This window comes from Lithobates pipiens, unplaced genomic scaffold (genome assembly GCF_037356315.1).
Source record: "Lithobates pipiens isolate NorthernLeopardFrog02 unplaced genomic scaffold, aLitPip1_a1.2 Scaffold_19, whole genome shotgun sequence".
NCBI lineage: Eukaryota > Metazoa > Chordata > Amphibia > Anura > Ranidae > Lithobates > Lithobates pipiens.
Genome location: NW_027507764.1, coordinates 527623516 through 527643287, shown reverse-complemented (window position 1 = coordinate 527643287; position 19772 = coordinate 527623516). Strand labels below are relative to the sequence as shown.

The window sequence follows — 19772 nt, the reverse complement described above, 5'->3', positions numbered from 1 at the left end:
GTATAGGGACTGACGTACAGTCTGCTAAACACTAATACACAACCTGCTTGGTCCACAAAAGTTCTTATAAGGACTGGTAACTTGGTATAGGGTGCTACGGTACATAGGCTTGAGTGCGGTACAGTCTGCTGTTCTGTAAGGACCGCTATCGGTCCACAATAGATAGGGTTGACGTGCACCACTGCTGACTGCTGCCCTATACTGCAGCAGTCCTTCATCGGTATAGGGACTAAGAGTTTTGTCACAGGGTCATTTAAAAAATGACAGGCAGAGGAAGAGGCAGGCCCTTCCGCAGGGGTGGTAGGGGTAGGGCAGGAGCAACAGGCTTGAGCCAAAGTGGGAAGTTGCAGAAGGTGCGTTCAATTACTTTAAAGGATGCACCAGACTTGGTTGAGTGGCTCGCTCAGCCTTACTCTTCTGCACCCTCCTCATCCTCTCGATCTGCACCCTCTTCTTCACTCTCTGCTATGTGCACCCCCAAAGACACTACCACCAACAACACGACCACCACCACCACCACCACATACCTTCCGCTTGAGTCACTGGAATTATTTTCCGATCCATATCAAGAGGACATTTCTGATGCGCAGCCACTCTTGGTATTGGATCAGGAAGAGGAGGTAGCAACAAGCGCTACTCAGCAGTCTGACGACAGTACCCAGATCAGCCCAAGGAGGAGGTTGGTCCCCGGTGTTGCTGCCTACTCCGAGATCTCTACTTATAGCGGTGGGGAAGGTGACGTTGATGATGACGTGTCTAGTGATGTCACGTGGGTGCCCACAAGAGAGGAAGAGGAGGGGAGTTCAGAGGGAGATATGGACCAGCAGATAGGGAGGAGAAGCAGGAATAACTTACATTGCACAGGAGGGACAAAGCAGACTGCAAATGTATCAGGAGCGAGTCATCGACCATGTACGGTCACATCTGGCGCTCCCAGGACACCGGCACATGGCTCCGCAGTGTGGGCTTTTTTTAACGTGTCCGCTGCTGACAATAGCGTTGCCATCTGCAATCTTTGCAGTCAACGCGTTAGTCGCGGTAAGCCCAATACTCACCTAGGGACGACCGCCTTAAGAAGGCACATGAGCAGCCATCACCGAGCCCAGTGGGAGCAACGGAACACACAAAGCCACACTGCAGGCTCTCACCGTCCAGCCTCGTCTTCTACTTCTCCTTCTCCTCTCTCCTCACAATTGTCCTCCACTCCACCTTCCATCACGCCAAGCTCACATTTTTCTGCAAAAAGGCAGGCTTCCGTGGGCCTAATGTTTGAGCGTAAAAAAATGATGACGCCGGATAACCCTCTTGCCCAACGGTTGGCGGCTGGCTTGTCAGAACTCATAGCCCGCCAACTACTGCCATATAAACTGGTGGACTCGGAGGCCTTTCGCAAATTTGTGGCCATTGGAACACCACAATGGAAGGTCCCAGGAAGGAAGTATTTCTCAGAGAAGGGCATCCCAGAGCTATATGGCCATGTTCAGCGGCAAGTGAATGTATCTCTGGCACACAGTGTCGGTGCCAAGATACATCTGACCACAGACACGTGGTCTAGCAAACACGGGCAGGGAAGGTATATCAGTTTTACTGCCCACTGGGTGAACCTTCTGACGGCCGTCAAGCATGTAACCCGTGGCACCCGTGTAGATTTGGTTTTACCGCCACGGATTGCATGCAGGCCTGACTCTTCTTCTCCTCCTCCTACTCCATCCTCCTCCCTCTCCTCCTCAGCTGCCTCCTCCTTTTCCGCTGCTAGCGTCTCTTCCGCTGCACCGCCCAAGCTCCCCAGAACCTATTCCACATGCCAGGTGAGACGTTGCCATGCCGTGCTGCGTCTGTTGTGCCTGGAAGCAAAGAGCCACACTGGCCCGGCACTCCTTTCAGCTTTGCGTTCACAGGCAGATGAGTGGCTAACACCGCTCAATTTGACAGTTGGTAAAGTGGTGTGTGACAACGGTGCCAATCTGCTTAGCGCATTGAAACAGGGCAAAATCACGCACGTGCCGTGCATGGCACACGTCTTAAACTTGGTCGTGCAGCGATTCCTTGTCAAATACCCTGGGGTCCAGGACATCTTGCGGCAGGCAAGGAAAATCTCGGCCCATTTCAGAAGATCTTACACGGCCATGGCTCGCCTTGCTGACATTCAGCGGCGACACCATCTGCCGGTCAGACGTCTTATTTGCGATTGCCCGACGCGATGGAACTCAACCTTCTATATGCTTGATAGGCTGCTCCAGCAGAAACGTGCAGTTAACGTCTACCTGTATGAACTCTGCGAAAGAAACGGTTCTGGGGAGCTGGGTTTTTTTTCACCGCGCCAGTGGCTGCTCATGCGCGACACATGCAGACTTCTGCGGCCATTTGAGGAGATCACCAAACTGGTCAGTCGCAGCCATGGCGCCATCAGTGACATGGTACCTTATGCCTTCTTTCTGGAGCGTGCATTGCGTCGTGTCATTGATCAGGCTGTGGAGGAGCAGGAGCGGGAAGATGAGGAAGTCGCAATGCTGGATGAATTCCCAGGGGGGGCTACTCTATCTGAGACAAGTCAACAACAGGAGTCTGATGAGGAGTCAGAGGAGGATGGTGCCGGGGCGGATGAGCAGGAGCAAGAAGAGCATGCTTTAAACCTTTCTGGGATCCCTGTTGTGCGAGGATGGGGAGAGGAGAATGAAGAGGACGACATTATCCTGGATGATGAGCAGGAGCCAGGCCACCACACCGCTTCCACTTTAGTGCAAATGGGGGCCTTCATGCTCCAGTGTTTTAATAGGGACCCCCGTATAAAAAGCATGAGGGTCAAGGACCAGTACTGGGTGGCAACGTACTTAGACCCCCGGTACAAACACAAAATGGCGGAAATGTTACCGCCGTCGCAGAGGGCTGTCAGAATGCAGCACTTCCAGGCCTTGCTTCGAGAAATGCTGCATTCTGCTTTTGCGTGCGCTGGCAGAGGAGCAATTCCCACTCCCAGAGAAGGATTTGCGGGTACCAATCCAACAGCGCCTGCAAGAAGAGGCCGGTTTGAAGATGTGTTGGTGACTTCGGATATGAGGTCATTCTTTCAGCCGACCCATCGACAGGTGTCATCCGGATCCAGCATCAGGGAACGCCTAGACCGTCAGGTGTCCGACTACATTGGGTTAACGGCCGATGTGGACGCTCTGAGGAGTGATGAACCCCTAGACTACTGGGTGGGCAGGCTTGACCTCTGGCCAGAGCTTGCCCAATTTGCAATCGAACTGTTGGCTTGCCCCTCATCCAGTGTCCTGTCCGAAAGGACGTTCAGCGCAGCAGGGGGGATTGTGACCGATAAGCGTACTCGCCTAGCTCACGACAGTGTTAACTACCTCACATTTCTAAAAATGAATGAGGCATGGATCTCGGAGGAATTCAACACATGTGACCAGTAGACCATGTATATGTCTATAAACTATTTTTTTAATCAAGCACACAGACCTTCTTAATTCATTTGGCTCACTTCCTTGACCCAAAAAAGCACACCGTACTATATGCCCCTACCCTCCTCTTTGAAGAGGTTGAGCGGTGTCATATTTCTACTGGGGCTGCTTATGATATCCCTGTGCTGTGCTGACTTCCTCCTGGGGGTTCTTATTATGAAGGGATCACACTATCCCTGTGCTGTGCTGACTTCCTCCTGGGGGTTCTTATTATGAGGGGATCACACCATCCCTGTGCTGTGCTGACTTCCTCCTGGGGCTGCTTACGGTGCTGCTGTCAGTGCTGTATGTCACGGTGCTGCTGTCAGCGCTGTATGTCACGGTGCTGCTGTCAGCGCTGTATGTCACGGTGCTGCTGTCAGCGCTGTATGTCACGGTGCTGCTGTCAGCGCTGTATGTCACGGTGCTGCTGTCAGCGCTGTATGTCACGGTGCTGCTGTCAGCGCTGTATGTCACGGTGCTGCTGTCAGCGCTGTATGTCACGGTGCTGCTGTCAGCGCTGTATGTCACGGTGCTGCTGTCAGCGCTGTATGTCACGGTGCTGCTGTCAGTGCTCTGTATTACGGTGCTGCTGTCAGATGCCTCTATCACGGTGCATGTGTCATTCCGGTATGTCACGCTGCTGGTGATCATCTCCTGCACCCTCTTCTTTGCCTACCCTGGTCCCTGACCTTCCCTCTCCTCCATTGCCTTCATTAGCTCCATAGTCCTGAATTGTTAGAACAATTTCCCAAATAAAATAAAAATGCTTGTAGTTATCGATCCCAAATTCACCTCATACATGTATTATGTCATTGTCCAGATGGTGGGACTACGTTTTACCCCCTAATAATTACCACGTGGCCGCAAATTCGACATGAAGGTTTGCAAAGTTCGCCTCCCATTGAAGTCAATGGGGCCCGCGGCGAACGTTCGGTTTCGCGAACGTTTGAGTCCGTTCGCATTTCGCTTTCGCGAAACGTCCCGTCGGAAGTTCGTCCATCACTAGTGGGCGGTGTCAGTAGGGCAGTGGGCGGTGTCAGTAGGACAGTGGTCGGTGTCAGTAGAGCAGTGGTCGGTGTCAGTAGAGCAGTGGTCGGTGTCAGTAGAGCAGTAGACAGTGTCAGTAGAGCAGTAGACAGTGTCAGCAGAGCAGTGGGCGGTGTCAGCAGAGCAGTGGGCTGTGTCAGTAGGGCAGTGGACAGTGTCAGTAGGGCAGTGGACGGTGTCAGTAGGGCAGTGGACGGTGTCAGTAGAGCTGTGGACGGTGTCAGTAGCTTTTTTTTTTTTTTAACAAATTTATTTATTTTTACCTTTTTTTTTAACAGTCTTGGGGGGGGGGGGGGCTTTGGTGAAATATCAGGAGACTAAACAGACCCCTGATAGCTCACTTTTGAAACAGAGAAAGGGACTGAGGGTGGATTTTCCAGTTCCTTTCTCTGAGCCATAATAAATACAGTCAATTGGAACAAGTTGACTTTTTCTGGTTCCCTCAATCTCTGTAATTGATCCCCCGCTGCTTCAGTGAAAGTTGTGACAGGCTGACAGACACTCCATCATCCTCATTGTACCATACAGGGTTAATGTTCCTGTATGGTGTGCAGTGATGCTGAGGTTTAGGGAGGAGGAGGAGAGCAGTGCAGCTGGAACATGGAAACATAGAAGTAAAAGTAGTAATTTCTCCCTTTCCTGGAGATGGGCTGTATAGTATTCTGTATGTCTCTTGCTGATTATGCTCAGGACAATGTCAGGAATATACTGGGACTTTTCAGGTTCTACACAGAAGTATTCCACATTATCAAAAAGAATCATTTTAAATAAGACATAGTGTGTGTGTGTGTGTGTGTGTGTGTGTGTGTGTGTGTGTGTGTGTGTGTGTGTGTGTGTGTGTGTGTGTGTGTGTGTGTGTGGAATACATCTATGTGGAGCCTGAAAAGTCCCAATATATTCCTGACATGGCCAAGATCTTTACTTTCTCGTTCAGTAAAGCTGCACTGCAAGATGCAGAACAGGATTACAGCACAGGATCACACAGTTTGGAAGGCAAAACAGGTTGTGACTCACGGGAGGAGAATATACCTCCATCCTCTGTTCTCTTCAGTCTGCCCCCCCCAGGGTGAGCCTGGATATCTGCTGGGCAGGAGGAAGCAGTGATCAGGCTGCAGTCTGTGTAGGGTCGCTTGCTCCGCCCACCTGTAGAGAACCTCTGTTAAAGCCCGATCCAGCCTTAGAGGAGCCTGTGCCCAGGAGAAAGGGTGTGTTGCTGCCATAGAAAGGAAGCTGGCAGTAGATTTGGGCACATCCTCCTCCCTGCTTTTCGATTCTTCAGCTGTCACTCCTTGTCTGGGCCCGCCCACCGGCTCCCTCCTGCACGCAATCATCGGCAGGCAGTGTGGGCTCACTGAAGTGCTTTGGATCCCCCCTGCACTCAGCATTAGTGTGGGGTGGACTGACACTGTCATTAGTGAGACGGCGGGGGAGGGGAGACACATCATCCACAGAGCAGTCTGATCACTCTCGGGCAGTCCAGTCTGAATGATGTGTACGGGTCTGGAGCAGATGAAAACCCGTACACATCATTAAAAAACCGGACTGCCCGGGTGAAACCCGTACAGGTGGCAACCCTATGTTGCACCGATTCGGATGATGCCATAGCTGGTAATTGCCACTGACTTGGCATGCGATTTGACATATCAAATTGCATGCCAAATCGCTCCAATGTGAACCTAGGCTTAATGTGGGAGCACTGAAAACTAAATTGTCCTGGGCAGGAAGGGGGTGAAAGTGCCTGGCAGGCAAGAGGTTAAATGTTAAGGCTGAGGGAGAGTCAGATTAAGAAGGAAAAGAGGGAGGAGGGGAGAGTCTGGTCACAGCTCACTCACTTGCACAATGCACAGTCCAAGCAGGAGGCTCACTGGCTCAGTCAGTGTCTTCATGTTTAGGATGGGACATTGTGGCTGCTGACTTTAAAGTTTCCCGTCCGCATATCCCCTTCACACAGCACACGAGCTGCATCGAGTGTGGGTGGGAACAGGGAGAAAGGGCCGGGAAGAGGCTGAGATGATCATTCTCCCATTAGTGTAGACTAGAGAAGGGCTGTACTGTGTACTCTGCAAGACAGGATACTTATTCTCAGCCCAGACTGTGACAGGTGTAGCTAACATCCCTGCCACAGGACACTTCACAGCTGCAGTACGGGATGGAGGGATCACTGTCAAATTTAACACATCTGCTCCCGATTCACACCTGAGACCTTGTAACACTAATGAGTCACATGACACCGGAGAGGGAAGAAAGGCTAGTTGGGCACAATGTGGACATTTTCTCTTAGGAGTGTACTCACTTTTGTTGTCAGCGGTTTAGGCATTAATGGCTGTGTGTTAAGTTATTTTAAGGGGATGGCAAATTTACACTGTTATACAAAGTACACTCACTACTTTACATTGTAGCAAAGTGTAATTTCTTCAGTGTTGTCCCATGAAAAGATAGAATAAAATATTTACAAAAATGTGAGGGGTTTATGGCCTATTAATTATATGTGGGTTTTCCCTCCTTTAGTATAGCCCCTTTAAGGTGGGATTGTTTAGGAGGTGACTTAACTGCTTATATATAGCTGCACATGCGAGGTATAGGTGTGGCTTGATAAAGGAGGCCATGCATCCAAAACATGTCATATCAACCATGTGGGCTGACGTATAGGTCTTTTTCCCATCGGCTTTCCATCAGTCCATCACTGCAGCGTGACGCCAGCTGGCCTGGGTACATGCACGGTCTGCAGTACATGCCGGAGGTCAAGCTGGGCAGTTTGTGAGCAACCATTTGGCTTTGTGGAGGTTGGAAGTCCCCTGTCCACCTGTCACCCCCTGCAGTGGCCATCTGGGAGAGCAGTACTTATGTACTAAAAGCCTTCATTTGTACCAAGAAATGTGAGTGCAATCTATGGATTTTTGCCATTTATCTAAATAAACAGTACTACAATAGGGCAGCCGTGCTCCCTTTTCCTTTCTTTGCTTTGAATACCAAGGCATATTTGTAAGACACACAGAATTTCTTGCAACTTTTAATATTGTAATACCAGACCATCCAGATGTTTTTTTAGTAACAGCTGATGTATCATCACTTTACACTGATCTATTACGAGGATGCCCTTCTAGCAATTAATTGGGCTTTTTGTCAAAGGAGTGATATCCCTTGCATGCAGAATTTTTTATTTTTTTTCCATTAAAGTTTTTATTGAAGATAAGTAGATAGTTTTACAGGTTGTCAAGATACAACGGTATATGCAAAATGATATTGTATTAAGAATGCATACATGTTATACAGGTTCCAGAGTAACCGTAACAATATCAGCTGTAAAGATCATATAACATGTGATCGTGTTTACATGAGAGAGTTGTCCTGTACGACCAGAGGCGATAGTTGAGTGAACAGTGTGGTAGAATCTTTCGCATTCTGTGACTATATGTATGTGTTTGTAGGCTGTCGGAGTCTCGATTTAGATTCTGATTCAGAGGAATGTGTCACATAGGTCTTTTGAGTGTTTGTGGTAAGGTAGGATGGATAGACATCCGTCGGGGATTCGGTCCAGAGTTTTGTGTGTCTCACATGTCTCATGTTTTGTAGAAGCATTTAGGTAACCAGTCCAGCTGGCTTATTTGGTTATATCTGTTGGATGAGTAGGGGGGGGCTGGGTGAAGGGGGGGTGGGGTAAGGGAAGAAATTTTTCGCATTTAAGAATTAGATTTGTAGAAGGGGTGTTCGTGTGATTTAGAAGGTGGGAGCAGATGGGGGGGGGAGAGGGAGGAACCGGACGGGTCAGGGGGGGCAATAGCCGCCAATCTAGCCCCGGACTTCGACCCGTTCCCCCCATCCCCCTATGGGTTTTTTATGCGTAAAGTCAAGGGGGTGAGGAATCGCGCCTGTTTAGTTAGTATTTAATTGCATGGTGCGTGCGTAGTCTGGGGTAGTTTTGAAGTGGGACCAGCAGGCCCAACGTGAATTGTGTTTAGTAATGTTTTCCTGTGAGATGGCTATAAGTTTTTCCATGTCAGCAGTTCTATTGATCCTCATGAACCATCCCTTGATTGTTGGCGACCTGGAGGTGCCCTAAAGAACAGGGATGCACAGTTTCGCTGCATTCAACAAGTGCATTGTTAAGGACCTAAAATATATCCGTCTAGATAATGTGGTGTGATGTAATAATAGTTGTGCGTGGGTGAATTCCAAAGGGTATGATGTTGTTTTTGACGTTATGTTGTGAACCTCCTGCCAGAACTTTTGAAGTATGGAACAGGACCACCATATGTGGACGTGGGAGCCAGGTTTGGATTTACATCGCCAGCACAAGTTTGAGGTGGTTGGTGAATATTTGTTAATGAGGGTTGGAACTCTGTACCAGCAGTTGAGAACTTTGTCCATTTTCTTGTGTGGATACGTTTGAGCCCTTGGGAGTATATTCAAATATTTGTTCCCTTTGGTCATCTGTAATGGTAATCGCGATTTCTTTCTCCCAATAGTGGCAGTTTTTGTGTTTCCTTGGATGCTTAATAAAAAGGAGCTGATATATGTAAGAAATTAGGTGTCGTTGTGGTGCAGACTCCGAGCATAGTGCTTCAAATGGAGTAAGGGATCTGGACCAATGTGGCCTGTGTTTGGGGTCTGAAAGAAAATGCTGTATTTGCAGATATGTCCATAGAGGGAATTTCTGATCCTTCATTTGTGATGCTAGCCTTTCTCGTGATGTGAAAGAGTTTGCTTGAAAAAAGTGCTTTACTCTTATATGTTTGTGTGGCCACACAGAAGCAAGAAAGTTTGGGGACATTCCGGGAGGAAAATCGGGATTGACTCGGATTGGGGTCATGGGGCCCAGTATTGTTGCGAGTTAGAGCATGCTTTGTGGAAGCAACACAAAGTGGGGCCTATAAAGCCGCGTACACACGGACGGACTGTCTGGCCAACTTAGTCCGTCGAAACACATTTCAGCGGACAGTCCGCTCGTGTGTGGGCTTCAGCAGACTTTTTCAGCGTGCAGTCTGGCGGACTAAGTATTTCGGGATTTCCGTAATATTGTCCGTCAGACTTTGGTTTCAGCGGACAATCCGCTCATGAGTAGGCTAGTTTGACGGACTAAGTATGGCGCATGCTCAGAAAGGATTTACACGGCGAAAGGTTGCATTGCTGTGTATTGGACTTCCTATTTCTAGTCCCGTCGTACGTGCTGTACACGTCATCGCGCAAGCTTTCGACGGACTGTTTTGCATCCGTGTGTGGTCAAGTCCGTTCATTCGAAAGTAGGACGGACTGTCCGTCGGATTGTCTGACGGACTAAGTTGGCCATACAGTCCGCCCGTGTGTACGCGGCTTAAGAATATGTTTGGAGGCTGTGTTCGGGATGTGATTGGTGGGTAGCCATGGTGCTGTTGCTAGGGGTGTTTCTGCTAACTGTTCTTCTAATTCTACCCATTGTTTAGTGGATGCACCTTGCATGCAGAATTTTTAGTGATGGTTTTAGATTTTTGTTTGTTGCATAATTATTTTGGTACAATGGTAATTTTTTTCACTCAAAAGAGAGGCGTAGCAATGGGTGCCAAATATGTGCCAAGCCTTGCCAATCTCTTTATGAGTGAGTGGGAACACAGGTACATCTATAGGAGCAAGAGAGATTAATTATTTTTTACAGACGCTTCATAGATTACCTGTTTTTTATTTGGATGGGTTCTGAAACATCTTTAAAATCATTTACTAATTAATCTCAACAAGAATATCAATAATATTAAAGCGGTAGTAAACCCGCATTTTTTTTTTTTTTTTTTTTTAAACCTGCAAAGCAAAAGGCATAATGAGCTAGTATGCACCGCATACTAGCTCATTATGAAATACTTACCTTAGAACGAGGCCCCGACATCTCGCCCGATCCACGCCGAGGAAGCCGACATGCTCCCTCGGCGTCTCTTCCGGGTATCGCGGCTCCGGCGCTGTGAGTGGCCGGAGCCGCGATATCGTCACTCCCGCGCATGCGCGCGGGAGATTTAAATCCGGCCGGACGAGCGCTGCCGGATTTTCGCGGAGAGAACCCCCTTGTGCGCATGCGCCGCTGCAGTCAGCGGCGCATACCGAGGGGAATATCTCCTAAACCGTACAGGTTTAGGAGATATTTTTTTTACCTACAGGTAAGCCTTATTATAGGCTTTCCTGTAGGTAAAAGTTAAAAAAGTGGGTTTACTTCCACTTTAAATTAGATTATTATTGGAGTAGAGATCAGGTTAATTACTTAGATGTCACAGTGATGGTACAGAATAGACTTTTGACCACAAAGTGTACTTTAAACCCACTGAACAACTATTTACCCATACACTGTGAACATAATCCACTGTGGTTTAAAAATATCCCCGGGACAATTCTCACGTGTAAGAAGAAACTGTTCTTCTGATCATAATTACAGGTTGCAAGCAGGAGTTTTAAAAAAATGCTTTGTGCAAAAGGGCTATTTAGGCCAAGATTTCGATACAATCATAGAAGAGGTCGGTCAGACTTCTCAAGATTCATTTCTGGTAGATACAGTTGAGGCTAAACATGAATGGGGATTTCTAAATTATTTTCATGCCAAACACAGAGACGTAGAATTCCCATTTAGAAAATAGTGGAATGTTCTGGGAATGGATAAGGTTCTGAAATGTGTGTTCCTAAAAAATCCAGTATATATATATATATATATATATATATATATATATATATATATATAATAAAATCTCCATCGGTTTGCGATCGAATTGTAAAAAAAATCCTCAATGCCCCCGAGCAAACCGGGTATGTTTTGGGATAGAGCTGGTTTTTATGCCTGCAAGAAGTGCTGAACCTGTCAGCAGGTGAACACCCATATCAGGGGACTCACTTTTTTATATCCACCGCAAATGGAAGAGAGTTTGAGGGGAACGCAAATTTACACTGTTATACAAGCTGTACACTCACTACTTTACATTGTAGCAAAGTGTAATTTCTTCAGTGTTGTCACATGAAAAGATATTTTAAAATCTTTACAAAGATGTAAGGGGTGTACTCACTTTTGTGAGATACTGTATATACTATATATGTGTGTGTGTGTGTGTGTGTGTGTGTGTGTGTGTGTGTGTGTGTATATGTATATGCAATATCAGGTCACAAACGCACCCATTGTACTAATTCACCCAACATGTTTAAAAGAGTAAGGGAGAAGCGGCAGGAGGGGGGTGGGGAAGGATCCAGTGTGCGGGTAGGTCAAATATATGGACAACCCACATAAGAAGCATAGCCATCCACTGGATCTGGGATACGCTCATTCCTCGAGGAGCCTATACCAGACTGAGGCAGCCTTGGGGTGAAACTCACATGGGTGGAGGGGTGAGGGAGGCTACCAAGGGATTCCTGAGAGGGCTATAGGTAGGGGACACTGGAAATACCCCACCACAAATCCGTTCAAGGGGGTAAGCATTGCCAGGGGGGGGCCAGAGGGAGCCCTGGGTTAAGCTGTGAATGGTCCCACAAGTCTCAAACTCGGGAGAACCTAGGCAGTGTGTCGTGAATAGTAGCGGTAAGGTGCTCCATTCTACGAATCTGTTCCAGAGTTTGTAATACCTGTGGGAGCGTGGGCGGAGATTGTGATAGCCATCTCAGTGGTATGGCTTGCTTCGCTGCCAATAGAATAAAACCTATTAGTTTCTGGACATTTGTGGATAGATCAGGAAATGGCAAGCCTAGCAGAAAATGGATTGGGATTAGAGGGAGGTAGGTGTTGAAAAGGTTTTGCAGGTATGCATGGATAGAGGACCAAAAAGGTTGGATGACAGAACATTCTCAGAAAATGTGAAAAAGAGAGCCAGTATCCTTTCGGCATCTCCAGCATAGTGGGGAGACCCCAGGATCGTATTTATGTAGGATCTCCGGAGTCCTATACCAAAACATTAGAATCTTATAGATTGTCTCCCTTTGCTCTACACATCGAGATGATTTAGAGGCTACCTCCCAAATTTTCTGCCACTGGGGAGTAGTAATGGTCCGGCTAATAATCCAGGACCACTTGTGCATATAGAGGTGACTTGTGTCAGGGAGAGAGGGAGTGATCTGCAGGTATTTCTAAATCTCAGAGATGAGACGGGTTTGGTATGGGCCTTGGGAACATAGAAGCTCAAAGGGGGGTAGGTTTGTTCAGGGTAAGGGTGGGGTTTTTGGAGCTAAAATCGTATCTAATTTGGAGATAGAAGTAGAATAGACCGTTGGGAACCTGAAATTTACATTGAATGTCTGCGAAAGAGAAGCAAATGAGTAATTGGGTATACCAAATTATGAAGTTGGAAGATTCCAGCATGCGTCCAGGGGAGCATACGAGAGTAAGATAGGCTGTCTGGAATGTCAGGGTTAAACGTTACATTTAATAATGGTGAATTAAACATTCTGTGTGACCAGACGATGATCGGTTTCAAATGTGTAGCAAAATAGTATTTAAGGAGGTCAGGGGCCCCCAATCCACCTCCGGCTCTGGGAACGAGCACAACCGAGCTAGCTATCCTATGGGCTTCATAGTGCCAAATAAAATTAAGAAAGGACGTCTTTAAGTTTGGACATGGGAACGGGGATTGGCAAGGTTTCAAACAAATATAGAAGTCTTGACATGCCAGACATCTTCAAGACATTGATTCGACCCAAGAGAGAAATGGGATAAGGGTCCCGTTGTCGGTCAATGTCCCGGAAGAGTGGAGGGAAATTAGCTTGATAAAGACTAGAGTAGGAGGATATCAGGTTAACCCCTAGGTATTTAAGGGAGTCAGTACACCAATGGTAAGTGTAGTTATGCTGCAAAATAACGAGATCTGAGGGTGGAATAAGAATAGGTAAAGCTTCTGTCTTGTTGGTGTTGATCTTATATCCAGAGAGGGAGCTAAATTGTTGCAGTAGGGCATGTAAATTGGGAAGGGAGGTGTGAGGCCTGGTCAAGGTGAGCAGAATATCATCAGCATATAGACAATTTCTATTCTGTTTGGCGTAATGTCACCCCTCGGATATCAGGGTGATTACGAATAGCAGCTGCCAAAGGTTCCAGACAAAGAATAAAGAGTAAGGGGGACAACGGACAGCCCTGTCTAGTGCCATTACTCAAAGAGCAGGAGGGTGATAGGAGGATAGCTGGACCTGTGAAGAGGGTCTGGAATAAAGGGCATGTAGGGCATCAATAAAGGGACCTTCAATGCCAAAGTTTGAGAGCGTGGCAAACATAAATGGCCAGCTGAGTCTATTGAACGCTTTTTGAGCGTCAAGGCTCAATATTAAGGCTGGGCGGTTCGTTTTATTTAGTAAATCTATCAAATCTACGGTGCGTCTGGTATTATCACCCGCATGTCTAGCCAATGCAAAACCCACTTGGTCCTTGTTGATGAGCTGTGGTATTAAATGGGATAACCTATTCGCCAAGATCTTGGTGAAGATTTTGTAGTCGGAATTTAGCAGCGCAATGGGCCTGTAGTTATCCGTGAGGGAGGGGTCTTTACCTGGTTTCGGAATTACAAAGACGTGGGCATGGAGAAACTGGGGGTCAGATATGGTGCCTTTCAGTAGGGAGGAGAATAGGGAGAGTAAGTGTGGGCCCAGAATCGGGAGAAAGGTTTTGTAGTAGGAATATGGTAAACCATCAGGGCCTTCGCCAATTCGTCAGGGGAGATTGCGGAGTTCAGGGATGGAAGATGATCAGGAGAGAGTTTGGGAAGGTGTAACGATTCCATGAAGGAATTAAATTTCTCCTGGGTAAAAGTGTAATGGTCATCAGTGAGCAGGCAGTTGTATAATTTATGGTAGAATTGGCCAAATATTTTGGACATCGTGAGAGGGCAATAAGAGGGGGTACCATCAGGCTGTTTAAGGGAGTCCTGTGGGGTTTGTTAGAGTACTCGTAAAATTTCTGTTTGGACCATAAGAAGGATTTATCTATTTTCTGCATATCAAGTGATCTAAGGTGGTTGCGTAAGTAGACAACATTCCTGAGCCTGGACACTGTGGGAGAAGAGAGCAAACGGTCCTCGGCTTTGCGAAGCCTGAGAAGAGCCGAGGCTTGCTGATGCGTGGCATCTCTTAAGTCGGGAGCTCGTAGCGATACAATGCCCCTGAACACAGTTTTATGTGCCTCCCTCAGGATGGAGGGCCCAGAGACAGTGCCAGCGTTTAGCTTAAAATATTCAGTAAGGCATTCGGACAGTCGAGCTTTATTCTCAGGGTTACGCAGAAGAGTCTCATTAAGCCGCCAGTGACAGGTTCTGGGGGAGGCTGAGGATAGGGAGAGTTCCAAATGCACGGGTGGAGTGATCCGACCAAGGGACAGGATTAATTTCCGAGGAAACCGCAGATGTTAAGAGGGGCGTGGAGATGTAGAAATGGTCTAATCTAGAGAAAAGTTTGAGGGTGTGAGTAGAAGGTGTACTGCTTGAGTGGGGTGTTTAATCCTCCATATGTCTAAGGCCGCGTACACACGCGCGGACTGTTCGCCCAACTTTGTCCGTCAAACAGTTTCGGCAAACAGTCCGCTCAAAATTAGCATGGACGGACATGGCCACACACGAGGGACGAACAGTTTGCTGAAACCGTGCGCGATGACGTGAACGGCACGTACGACGGGACGAAAAATACGACGTCCTATACACTGCATTATAACTTTCGGCGTGTAAATCCTTTCTGAGCATGCGCGGAACTTAGTTTGACGAACAAGCCTACACACGAGCGGACTGTTCGCTGAAACAAGGTTTCAGCAGACAGTTTTTCGGAAATTCCGTAAAACCTTGTTCGTCAAACTGTCCGCTGAAACTGTCCGCTGAAAGCCCACACACGAGCGGACTGTCCGCCCAAACACTGTTCAGCGGACAAAGTTGGGCGAACAGTCTGCCCGTGTGTACGCGGCCTAAGAAACGTCGGGCTCTGATAAGTCTGCGGAACGATTTGGAGAGGGAGTGCGAATTGGAGGGGGTTTTGGAAGGGAACAAGACATGCTTATCTTTACCGGGGGACATGATCATATTAAAATCTCCACCAATCACTATAAAAGGATGTGCAAACTTATCTAACATGTCAAAAACAGCAGTAAGGAAGCGAACCTGACCAGAATTGGGAGCGTATATGTTAAGGATCGTGAGAGATTGAGACTGAAATGTACAATCCAGAATAATAAATCTGCCCTGGGGGTCCAGGTATGAAGACTTAACTTGCAACGGACAGGAGCGACTGATCAGGACCACCACACCTGCCTTACCAGACGGATCCGAAGCCAAAAAAGGGGTCGGAAAAGTTTTGCTGGCGAATTTAAGGGAGCCCCCAGGAAGGAAGTGCGTCTTCTGGATCAGTATCACGTCAGCCTTAGAAGCTTTAAATTCTTTCAGAGCCAACCACCTCCTCCGAACAGAGTTTAAACCTTTCACATTACTCGTAAAAAATTTCAGAGCATATGAGGAATTACAGAACATTCAGTGGGTATAGGATCCCTTGTAGCGGATAAGAAGCAAGAAGAAAAAAACAAAATAAGAAAAAAAAGAAAACCTGACACTCTGGAAATCATTAGTATAATGGCAATATAGACAGCGACAATTATCAAAAAATAGCGGGTAATTGGTCACCAAAAAAATAAAGGAGACCGAGGCCATAACAAAATAAACTTCCATAAAAGACAAAATGTAAAGTTGAGTAGAGTCACAGGAATATGTGAAGCATTTAAGAAGAGCTGTAGGTAAAAAACAAAAAGGCAAAAAGAGCAGTCCATGGAGGGACTGCATGGACAACAAAAAAAAAAATGTAGATGACATCCGAAGAGAAACCTGGAGAAAAATAACCTCCAGGAAGCCCAGGTCTGAGCCTAGGGCCAGAGCGGGGGTCATGAAGACCACCTAGTATGGGGGAGGGGAGCAAAGAGGCCGCACCCCGCCTTCCATAGCCAAAAAATCTAGTTCAGCCAGCCTATGAAAAGAACCGAGCAGCTGTTCAGGAAGATAAAATAACAGTCAATAAGCAAAATAGAACTGTAAACAGTGAACAATGAGTGGTGCACCCTGTGGGTGTCGGGGAATAGGTAGGGGGACTCTAACATGGTATTACGGCCAAAACCTGCGCCATGGAAGGTCCAACAAAGCCCCAACAGAGGGGGTAGGTAAACTCAGCGGTGTTCCGATGTGGTTCCCCTCAAATCGGGGGTCTGAAGGACTGTCTTCTTTGAGGGGTGAGGTTGGAACTAGAAGGCTTTGGTCAAACTGGGGTCCAAATCCAGGCTGGATTGTGCAGACAGCCTAGGAGTAGAGGGAAGCGGTGTGGGTTCCTCATCTGGAAGAGGAGGCAGGCCAAGGCTGCGCAGGAAGGCATCGCTTTCATGTAGATCTCAAAGAGAAAATTGCTTGCCTTCTCGGGTCACAGAGGCGAAAGGGGAAACCCCACCTGTACAGAATCTTGTGGGTTTGGAGATGGAGCGTCAGTGGACGGAGGCTCCTTCGTCTTGCTAGAGTAATGGGCGAGAGATCATTAAATATTTGGATCTTGGCTCCTTTAAAGTCCAGCCTGGGTCGGTTACGAGTAGCGAGTGTAAGAGCTTCCTTGCTATCAAAGTAGTGGAACCGAACCACCGCGTCCCTTGGGTTAGCTCCCGCTGGGGGTTTGGGCGCCAGAGATCTGTGTGCCCTGTCTAAGCGCCAATCAATATCTGGGATCTGAGAGGCCACCACATTAAACAAGCTCAAAAGATAGGAGCGGAGATCTGTCTTCTACCGCTTCAGGGATGCCTCTGATTCGTAAGTTTTGTCTGCGTTCACGGTTTTCGAGGTCCTCTTGTTGTGTTTGGAGTTGGGAAACAGAGTGCTTAACGGCGGCATTGTCTTCCTCCAAAACTTGGACATACTGAACCAGTTCATCAAATTTAGTCTCCAGGGTGTCTGTTCGACCGCCTAATTGATCGATCTCCCCTCTCAGCTCCTTGGCAAGTTTCCCAACTTCTTGAGTTATGGAGTGAGTGATAGCTTTGAGCAAGGATTGGAGTTTAGCGTCTAGGACATCTGCTGGCAACAAGGCGGGTGATCCCTGGTCTAGGGTGGGCGAGAGGGCATACGGAGTGCCCAAATCTTGTTCGTGGCGAGTGTGAGGGTCCGGTGCAGGGTCTCCCTCAGTTTGGGAGTAGGGGACAGGTTTGTGTAGATAGCGGTCCATGGTGGATGAAGATTGGGGGAGAAGTGCGGAAGTGTAGGACTTTCTTTGGTCTCCTATTTTCCCCATGGGGTGCACGGCTGGGCTGAATGGGTGAGGATGTGACTCCCAGAGGTAGTAAAGCTGCAGAAGGTTTAACCAGAGTCTTGGGAAGGCGGGGGTGAGAACATAGCCCCAGAATCACATGGTTGTCATGGTAGGGGGACTCTCACATTTTCTGATAGTTAGTAGGCCTGGCCTGGCTGGCACAGTGGTGGGTGGGGGGTAGGGGAGGCACGGGCAGTATAGGGAGGGATGGGGGCAGAGCAATCAGCCCAGGTGAACATTGGGGGAGGCCAGGGGCACAGGGGAGACAGAGGGGGGTGGTAGCAGAAGAGTACCTGGTTAGGAGGCAGGAGCACTGTGCTGGAGACCGATGTATCCGGGCAGGGGGTTGAGATCAGCAGGGAAAAACGGTCCGGAATCCTCCAGGGCCTTCTGACAGGCTTCACTACAGTTGGGGTGCCGTGTTGTGAGTGATCCGCCTCTTCAGGGACTTCCAGCACCTCCGTTGATAGGGTAGGCCTCACAGGCCTGAGGCCTGAAGATGGTGGCCGGCCGTGGGTGTGCGGGGCTCCACAGTAGGCCTCAGTGCGGTCCGGTCTATCTGTAAATGCTCCGGATCTCCTGCGGAGGTTGGCCTCTTCCCGGTCGGCTGTACGGAGGCGTCAGCTGTCCCGCAGAGCAAAGGGGGCAGCGCGGAGGTCCGGGGAAGCAGTAGACCCCAAGATGGAGGCAGGACTCCCATAGCAGGAGGCTGGCCGCGAGCCTGAACAGGACTCGAGCGGCCGGCGAAAAAGGCAGGAAACCCCCCGGGATGGAGCAGGAAGGGTCAGGTATCCACCGGGGAGAGTCTAAGGCCGCGTACACACGCGGGGACTGTTCGCTCAACTTTGTCCGCTGAACAGTGTTTCGGCGGACAGTCCGCTCGTGTGTGGGCTTTCAGCGGACAGTTTCAGCGGACAGTCTGCTGAACAAAGTTTTTCGGAAATTCCGAAAAACTGTCCGCTGAAACCTTGTTTCAGCGAACAGTCCCCTCGTGTGTAGGCTTGTTCGTCAAACTAAGTTCCGCGCATGCTCAGAAAGAATTTACACGCCGAAGTTTGCATTGCAGTGTATAGGACGTCGTTTTCTAGTCCCGTCGTACGTGCCGTTCACGTCATCGCGCACGGTTTCAGCGGACTGTTCGTTCGTCGTGTGTGGGCAAGTCCGTCCATGCTAATTTTGAGCGGACTGTCCGCTGAAACTGTTTGACGGACAAAGTTGAGCAAACAGTCCCCGCGTGTGTACACGGCCTAATGGCTCTCTCCCCGCACGGATCGCTCCAATGGCGGTGGATTAGGCGGTGGTTGTGTCGGAGCCCATGCACAACACGTCCGCTCCTGCCGACTTCCGGAGAGGATGTAGAACTTTAAAGGGCCCATACATTGCCAGACCAGTCTGATCCTGTTAAAATCATGGATTTCCCATTAACAGCATACTCTGGCTAACTGCTCAGTGTGACTGAGTTTTATGTTAACCCTGCTGGACATTGTCAGTAATGCATCTTAAGTAGTTCATTTTACACAACATAATCTGGGATACTATTGAGATATCATCAGATGCCTGGTCTAGCATATCCCTACGGGTGATGTTTATGTTTATAAGAACAAAGAGATTTTTCATATAATTATACTTCATGTTTTTTTTTTGGGTGATAGCACAGTTAGGGCAAATGTATAATTATATAAAATCGCAACCAATACTCATATTAGCTAGAGACCATATGATCTTACCTTTTGCAATGGGATCCTTTATTTAACATAATTACATAAATATGTAAGTTAGATCGTTATGTAACTTACATAATTATGTAACTTAGTAATGCTGGCATGTCCACTTCTAATTAATGTGAAGTATACATTTTAGAAAAAGAGAGGTTGACTTTAACTCATCAAATTCCAAGTAAATTGAATTGGCTATATTATTTACTTAATTTTGTTAATCAGCATAGCTCTGTACACTGCTCAACAAAGTAAGTTGAAGTACAAAGGTTGTGTAAGAAGTAATATTTAGGGTTAGTAAGTTTTCTGGGTTATGAAGCTGACAAATATTTCTTGT

The 19772-nt window shown here is 47.9% G+C and overlaps 1 protein-coding gene across 6 annotated transcripts in view; it reads left to right on the top strand.

Moving 5' to 3' along the window:
• SLC43A3 (solute carrier family 43 member 3) overlaps positions 1-19772 on the top strand; it is a 757299-nt gene that overhangs the window by 207042 nt on the left and 530485 nt on the right. The window lies entirely within an intron of this gene.